General features: G+C 43.7%; 1 long non-coding RNA gene across 1 annotated transcript in view; it reads right to left on the bottom strand.

Annotated features, from left to right (window-relative positions):
- Positions 1–385: 385 nt before the first annotated feature.
- LOC141374284 (uncharacterized) overlaps positions 386–7,788 on the bottom strand; it is a 28,680-nt gene continuing 21,277 nt past the window's right edge. The window contains exon 3 of the long non-coding RNA XR_012381046.1: positions 386–1,022. This is a non-coding gene — a long non-coding RNA (uncharacterized lncRNA). The remainder of the gene's footprint in view (positions 1,023–7,788) is intronic.

Below are 7,788 nucleotides of genomic sequence, written 5' to 3'. Positions count from 1 at the left end.
GTTTTTATTTTAGAAGAAAAAAAGAAACACAAATACAGTAAACATTTTGTTTTAAATGATAAAATGCTCAAGTATTGTTAATGTAAAACCATGCAAAAATTAGTTGTCTATGCTTGCTTTTCAACAACTTATTAGGAAATAGAGAATTAATAATCTAGAATGTACAGCAAAATTCAAGGAATAATAATGATTTTAGTCAGAACTAATAGGCACCAGTGTTGTGTGTTGTCTTGGGAATTTTGGTATTTTGCAGGATGCTAGTTGGGTAATTCACACTCGAGTATGTTGTTGTCGTGCACAAGAGAATCTATGGCAGTCCATCCCCAACCCCAACCCCACGCTTCCTCCCTATAGTTAACTGCCCCAAGACCCCTCCTGCCTCGGCTTTTCCAATCAGCCCTCTTTCTTTGTACACTCCTGTCTGGTCCTTCCCCATCCAGGTGCAGCAGCCTCCTTGAATCTCACATTAGCCAGAGTGGTTACCTGCATGTGCTTTGATGGTGGACTACCCTGGGTTCAAATCCCAGCTCTGCCATGTTCCAGATGTGTTCTCTACACCTGAGCTAATAGTACCTCATTGTCAGGGTGGTTGTGCGAATCAAATTAGATAAGGTATGGAGAGTGCTTGTGGGTGTGCCGTATGCCACTTTTTCGTGCTACTTCCTGTTGCTCTTCTCCTTTCTTCTCACTCGCCGGGGTCATGTATATTCTCCCCATCTGGTACTGGCCCCATCTTCTGCCCCCTCTGGGTTTCACAGCAGTTTCCATCAGTGGGTGCAGTGTAATCAGGGCCTTGAAATGGCCTCTACAGAATCCTGCAATCAGGCCTGTAGTGGGACATGTGGGTGGTTCAAGGGGTTGCAAGTTCTGGAAGCTTCACAGTGAGTTCTACCAGAGAAGGGGCCATGTATTCTTCATCCCCAACAGAATCCCTGTGCCTGGAACATAGCAAGCAGGTACTGAATAAATGTTGGTGGAATAAATTCACTGCTGCCTCCTGCCATCAGGGGTTCCAGACCGGGCTGGAGGAGGAAATAGAGGAGGGCATTCAATTGTGTAAATGAGGACTTCTGGGTTAATTTACCTCAGACTCAAAATATTTCACAAGCTAATCATCTCCACAGTTTACATTGTACTTTCACATTCATTACCTGATTTAAGATAAGATTTTACTCCAATCTACTCTCCACAGAGCCTTCAGAGTAATTTTTATTAAGATGAGCCTGAACTTGGCATTTTCCTGCTTGAAATCTTTTAGGGCTGACTGGCTGACTACAGATAGAATTTCAACTTCTTCACAGGGCAGGCTCAGTCCTTTTTTTTTAAAAAAAAAAACAAAAAAAGTTTTTTTTATTTATTTGACAGAGAGAGAGTGGGGGGAGGGGCAGAGGGAGTGAATCCTCAAGCGGACTCCCCACTGAGTGCAGAGCCTCCTGACCCTGAGATCATGACCTGAGCCGAAATCAAGAGTCCTACGCTTAACCGGCTGAGCCACCCAGGCGCCCCAGGCTCAGTCCTTCTACACATAATTTCTGCTCCTCCTTTTGTTATCCCCTGCCCTCCCTTCTCCTTAGACATAGGGAACTCTCTAGACATATAGACCCCCTTGCTAGTCCCACTTTCACATAGGCATCTCTGCCTTCTGTTTATGTTGTTCCCTCTGCCTGTCCCTCTCCCATCTATCTGGGCCACAACATCCATCTATCAGTCAAACTCAGAATAATTTATGAGGCTATGGTGTTGGTGACAGAGGCGTGAGGCCCAGCTGGCCGAAGCTATAGGGACAGGAGATGTGTTTAGAGCATCTGTATCCAGGATATGGGGAAGTCATGGAAATGGTTGGACTTAGGGTCAATTAGGAACTTGGTGGAATTAGTCAAGGTGGAAGCAGAATGTTTGAGGCCTGGGGAATGTTGTTGTTTTTTTTTTTCTTTTTTAAAAAAAGATTTATTTATTTGAGAGAGAGAGAGCTCGTGTGTGTGTGTGCGCGCGCGCGCGAGTGAGTAGAGGGAGGGGCAGAGAGAGTCTTAAGCAGACTCCACTGAGCTCAGAGCTGCTGAGATAATCCTTGCAGGGGCTCTTGCTGAGAGAGTCTTAAGCAGACTCCATTGAGCTCAGAGCTGCTGAGATAATCCTTGCAGGGGCTCTTGCTGAGTATATAATTGCTCCTGGTGTCAGCATGAACTGTCACAAAGGGAGAGTAAGAGGGTTGTCTCAGCATCTGGAGGTTGGCTGCCATTTTCACCAGGATGTCCAATATCATTTTCCTCAAGGGATCTTGATAATGGTATACTTTTTGGTGAACATTGTTTAATGGAAGGCATTCTGTGAGAGTCCCGCAAAATATAAAGGCTTGACTTGATGGTTCAGCTCATACACTGGGATTTTCCAAACGTGGGGCAATAGTACTGTTAAAAAAACCAGTGAATGAACTAATGAGGAAGGATGTTGTCTGTGATGACAGAGAATGTAATAACACCATTTTATTGGAGTCAAGTAAGATAAAAATATCCTAATGGGTCTATCTGGGAAGCCCCTAATTCTGGGAACAGGAAGGACATAGCTAGTATTTTACAAATAATCTCTTTAAATAGAATTTCCCTCACTCCGGCAGATTTCTCCCTCGCCTTATGCAAAATTCTGTTATGCCTGACTTTCTGTTTGCCTATTATTTTTCCATCACTTACTAGTTTCCCCCGTTCCATTCCTGACTGGTAAATTACCACTGACATTTGTATTATTTTCAGAGACAAGGAGAAGGTATTGGAGTTTGCCAAATGAGGATGCAGTAACTTACGCCAATCAAAAGTTGGAACTCTAGGTATCTACGCTGGGCTTATAAGTAAGAGCTTCCAAATGACAGGATTTTACTTGGCGAATACTAGCCTTTTCTGTTCTTTAGCACTGCCTATACGCCGCCCGGAGTGCAGGGAAGCAAGTCTGTGTTGATTTACACAGATTTCCTAAGTTCCTGTCAAGCAATTCTAGCTTATTTTAAGTGCTTTCCTCCTCTCATTTCACAGTTGGGTACCTATAGGAATGCCTGGGTTTAGCAAACCCACTTGGAACCTCTCCTCCCCGTCCTTCCCTAAATACACGGAAGGGCCCTCTACGGCGTCCTTTTATATGTTAGCTTAGGCGTTCCCTCACAAGGCCATAGAAGTTTCCTTGGAGGTTTCTTTTTCTTCACATTAAATAATATATCCTTACTTCACTTACCTTGGTCACGTACTCATCATTCGTTTCTGCGGCTTCTCTCTGAAGTTACATCAACTTCTCCAAGCCTTTCTTATTAATTTATTTGGCCAAGAAGCATAATCAGTAGTTTAGGAGGAATAATCACTATGGCTACGACAAGCGCATTAGGCGCCTCTCCCACCGCCCTCCCTGGGGGCCGGTGCGGTTGGAGTTTGCAGTCAGTAAAGCAAACCCTACCAGGCTTTGTCCCTTCCTCTCTCCCCAGTGTCTTCTGTTGCTCCAGTTCCCTTTGCTCTCTGTTCTCTAGCTTACTGAACCCTCTTCAGCGTCCTGAATTTGCCATACCTGTTTCAGTTCTGTTGCAAACAAGAGAACCCAACTGTATCATTAGGGAAACACTGGCTGTTAAAACAGATGAGCTCCAACATCTCAGCAGATTAACTAAGAGAAACCTCAGGGAGGCCAGGAAAGCAATGTGGGGCATGGGGACCTAACAGGAGAGTTCCGCGAATATAAGGAAGTTGTGCAAAAGATGCCAGGAAGAACATATGTCCACCACTCTCTTAGTTGGGGTTCCCTTAAAAGCAGACCCTGAACAATGGACTTGGGTCCAGGCAGCTTATTTAGGAGTTGGTCCTAGGAAGGAGGAAGAACCAGTTACATGGTTATCCCTGTGAGCAGGGGCCCAATGCCTCTGAGGACCCTTTGAAGAATGGTGTGGAATGCATCTCAGACATGTTTTCCCAGTGTTGGGGGGATGCTGGAACATTTATCTCCTCTCATTCCCCACTGGTTGGGAGTTTTTTGGAGGACAGTAACTGCATCCGCCCCACCCCAATTGTGCTTCTGGACTGCCCTTGGAGTCCTGGAAAAAGTTTGGAAAAAGTCCCGAGACAAAAAAAACCCCAGAAGCATGAGGCGCCTGGGTGGCTCAGTCGTTAAGTGTCTGCCTTCGGCTCAGGTCATGGTCCCAGGGTCCTGGGATTGAGCCCTGCATCGGGCTCCCTGCTCTGCAGGAAGCCTGCTTCTCCCTCTCCCTCTGCCCCTCCCCCCACTCGTGCTCTCTCTCTCTCTCTCTCTCTCTCTCTCTCTCTCTCTCAAAAATAAAATAAAATCTTAAAAAAAAAAGCAGAGGGACATGGAAGGTCATGAGGTGACATGCCTGTAGCATGCATGGTAACTGTCCACACAGCTGAAGTGGAAGTCAGAGGTGGGTTGAGGAGACATGGAACAGAGCACAAAAAGTGTCTGCCACAGCCACCTCTTCTTGGCCTCTTGGTATTTGCATATTGTTGCCTGCTATGTACCAGACTCTGTGACAGGCCCTGGATACACAATAAAGAAAAAAGCTGTGTAGTCCTATATCTCTCATGAAACTGAGAGCCGCCGAAGGAGAGCAACGTTAAACATATACGTAGCACATTTAATTACAAGTTATGGTACTGCCACAAGGAAACTGAATGATGCGATGGGGAGTGAGGGCAAGATGACAAAGGGCAATGATGCAGGGCTTTGCAGAGAGTATTACAATTTTTGCTTTTTCCCCCCTAAGCAGTACTGGCAATCGCTGGAAGAGCTTTAATCAGGGGAACGGCACGTGGTCCTCATTATTCATGGTTCCATGTTTTCTCATTCCAGTAGGGTCCACAATTTATTTGTAACCCCCAAAGCAATACTCTCAGCACTTCGTGGGTCCTTTTGCATATGCTCAGTGTGGAAAAGTGTGAGTTGTCTGCCATGTTCTCAGCTAAGGTCAAATAAGGCAACACTCTGCCTTCTTGTTCCAGCTCTCATACTGCAAACAAGTGACATTTTTGCAGTATATTCAGTGCCGTGTTTTTCACATTTTTGTGATTTTTTTTTTTTTTTGGTTGGTGATTTTGTTGTTTAAATAGCTCCCAAGCCAGTGCTGGGGTGTTGTCCAGTGTCCTTAAGTGCAAAAAAGCTGTGATATGCTTTATGACGAAAATACGTGTGTCAGATAAGCTTCATGCAGGCATGAGTTATAGTGCTGTTGGCTGTGAGATTAACGTGCATGAATGAACAATATATATTAAATAAGATGCCTTCCAACATAAACACATATAAAACAAAGTTATCTATCGATTGGTTGGTGGAAATGTGACCAGAGGCTCACAGGAACCTAAGTCTGTATTTCCCCTAGGAACAATGCTTCAGTATTTGCCAACCCAGGGTTCACAGCAACTTTTAGAACATAACCACTGTGTGGGATGCCTGGGTGGCACAGTCGGTTAAGCACCCGACTCTTGATTTCGGCTCAGGTCATGATCCCAGGATTGTGGGATCGAGCACCGAGTCGGGCTCTGCACTGGGCGTGGAGCCTGCTTAAGATTCTCTCTCTTCCTCTCCCTCTGCCCCTCTTCCCCCCACCTCTCTCCCTCTCTTAAAAAAAGATTCTCTCTCTCCCTCTCTGCTCTCTCTCATTCTCCCTAAAAAGCAAACAAACAAACAAACAAAAAACCATAACTACCGTGAAGAACAAGAATCGACTGTATCTTATGCTTTAAAGGAGGTTCCTTTGGTTGCTCTGTGGAGAACAGATGGGAAACAAGCAAGAGTGTAAAAGTAGAGGAATTTGTAAGTTCACTGCAATCATGCAGGTGAAAGATGATGGTCGTGTGGGTCAAAATGGTGGCAGGGGAAATGGAGAAGAGTGAATTCTTTCTATGTACATCTTGAAGGTAGATGAGGTATGACTTGGTGATGGACTGGATAGAGCAGGGGACAGGAAGTGGGCAGTGGTAAGGAGAGAGATGTGTTAGTTAAGAGTGACTTCCAGGTTTTCGGCTTGAGCCAGAAGCTTTTTGCTAATAGAACAAAATTTGGGAAAGTTTGGAGTTACACTAGATTGAGGAGGGAAGAGTCAGGTGTCCTTTTTGGCCATGCCATGAATTTCTAGGCACTTAGAGTGGGAAGAGAAACTAAAATTTATGGAAGAGAGTATCAAATAAATCGATACTTCCAAGATAAGTGTTACAAGCTAACTTAGGGGAGTGCACAGGCATGTCTGACAGCAGAGAGAACCGGCACCTGATCCAGGCAGTGTTCAGAGATGGCTTCCTGGGTCATCTGGCACCTGAGCTGGTCTACATAATGTCACATGATCTCTAAGGTCCTTTTTGCCTTGGAGAGGCTATGATTTGCTCATGTTCTATAGCTAACGACTTTTTCAGTGGGGGATTTATTCTCCAGGGCAAGGCTATTACAAAAAATATGGACATCTTTCTTGGTTCATTTACTTCTCAATTTTATGCTACCAATTTTTGTTTCAAACTAGAATGGAAGGGCAGAATGCACATTTCTTCAGAGCAGCAGACTGTATTCACTTAATGTCTCCGTATTACGAGACAGCCAAAGGACTGTGTCAAAGATATTTAGTTGTTTTTACTCTCATAATTACACTGGTTTTAGTAAGATGGGTGTGATTTCTCAGGCACTCTATTACAGTTGGGAATATGAGACTCCCTTTCAAAATTGCTAAAAGCACCTCAGTGTATCTGCAATATGATAATACTAATCCTAGCTTGACATAAATGCTAGTTTTACGGCTGCATACTCTGTAAAAAGTGTATTTTAGCCTAAAGAAAATGCCACTGTTCAGATAGTTTTGACTTTATTTTGTCTCTCTTGGTCTGTAATAATCATGTTTAATTTTGACACATTTAGTTAGACATCTTGAAACCCTAAATGCTCTGTTACAGTAAAAGAACTTGGAGCTGAACTGAAATTTCCCCGTAATTTGTTGAAGAACTGTGTAATCGATGGGGCAAAATTTAGTCCTATGCACACTGTCACTTAATTATATCAAAATGTAAAAATCACTGTCACATTTCTATTAGGCCTTCAGTGGAGGATGAAGTAACAGAATTATAAAATCTCTGATTTGGTAAGGATTGTTCATGTTCATCTTTTGCAGTGTTGCATTGAATTATTATTAGATTTTCTGTGAGAAAATGGTGGTTCTGAGGTCAAAGAAGTCTGAGGACTTCTACATTCTGTGTCTCTCTTGGGGGGATTCAAAGCGCACTGTTAATACCTTAAAGACACCAAGAAGTTTTATGGTAAAGAAGGCTATTTAACTTTGTAGTGTGCTTCTTAAATTTGATCATAAAATTTGTTTTTGTTTGCTTGTTTTTTACAAGAACATGTTGACATAATGAGATAATCAAAAGTTCCATACAGTTTGAGATGCCTGGGGTGGCTCAGCTGGTTAAGCGTCTGACTCTTGATTTCAGCTCACATTGTGATCTCAGCATTTTGAGATGGAGTCCCGAGTCAGGCTCCACACCCAGCACGGAGTCTGCTTGGGATTCTCTCTCTCCCTCTGCCCCTCCCCACCCTTGGCTCCTGTTCTATCTCTATTTTAAAAAAAGTTCCATAAAGTTTGGGAAACACATCTATCATGGCCTCCTACCCCATTTGTAACATTCTTGCCAGACATATGGTCATCCAGGTTTTGTCTGATGGTTACCTTGGCAAATTCAAAGAAAGCATTAAATAAATAGACCTTGGTATTGAGGTGAACACAGTGACTCCTTATTACATTGGGACCTTCAAAGAGAGAACTCA

This window comes from Callorhinus ursinus, unplaced genomic scaffold, assembly GCF_003265705.2.
Source record: "Callorhinus ursinus isolate GAN/ISIS: 27379988/994484 unplaced genomic scaffold, GSC_fseal_2.0 scaffold16, whole genome shotgun sequence".
Classification (NCBI taxonomy): domain Eukaryota; kingdom Metazoa; phylum Chordata; class Mammalia; order Carnivora; family Otariidae; genus Callorhinus; species Callorhinus ursinus.
The sequence above is the reverse complement of the archived record's forward strand: the minus strand, read 5'-3'. Positions and strand labels throughout refer to the sequence as shown.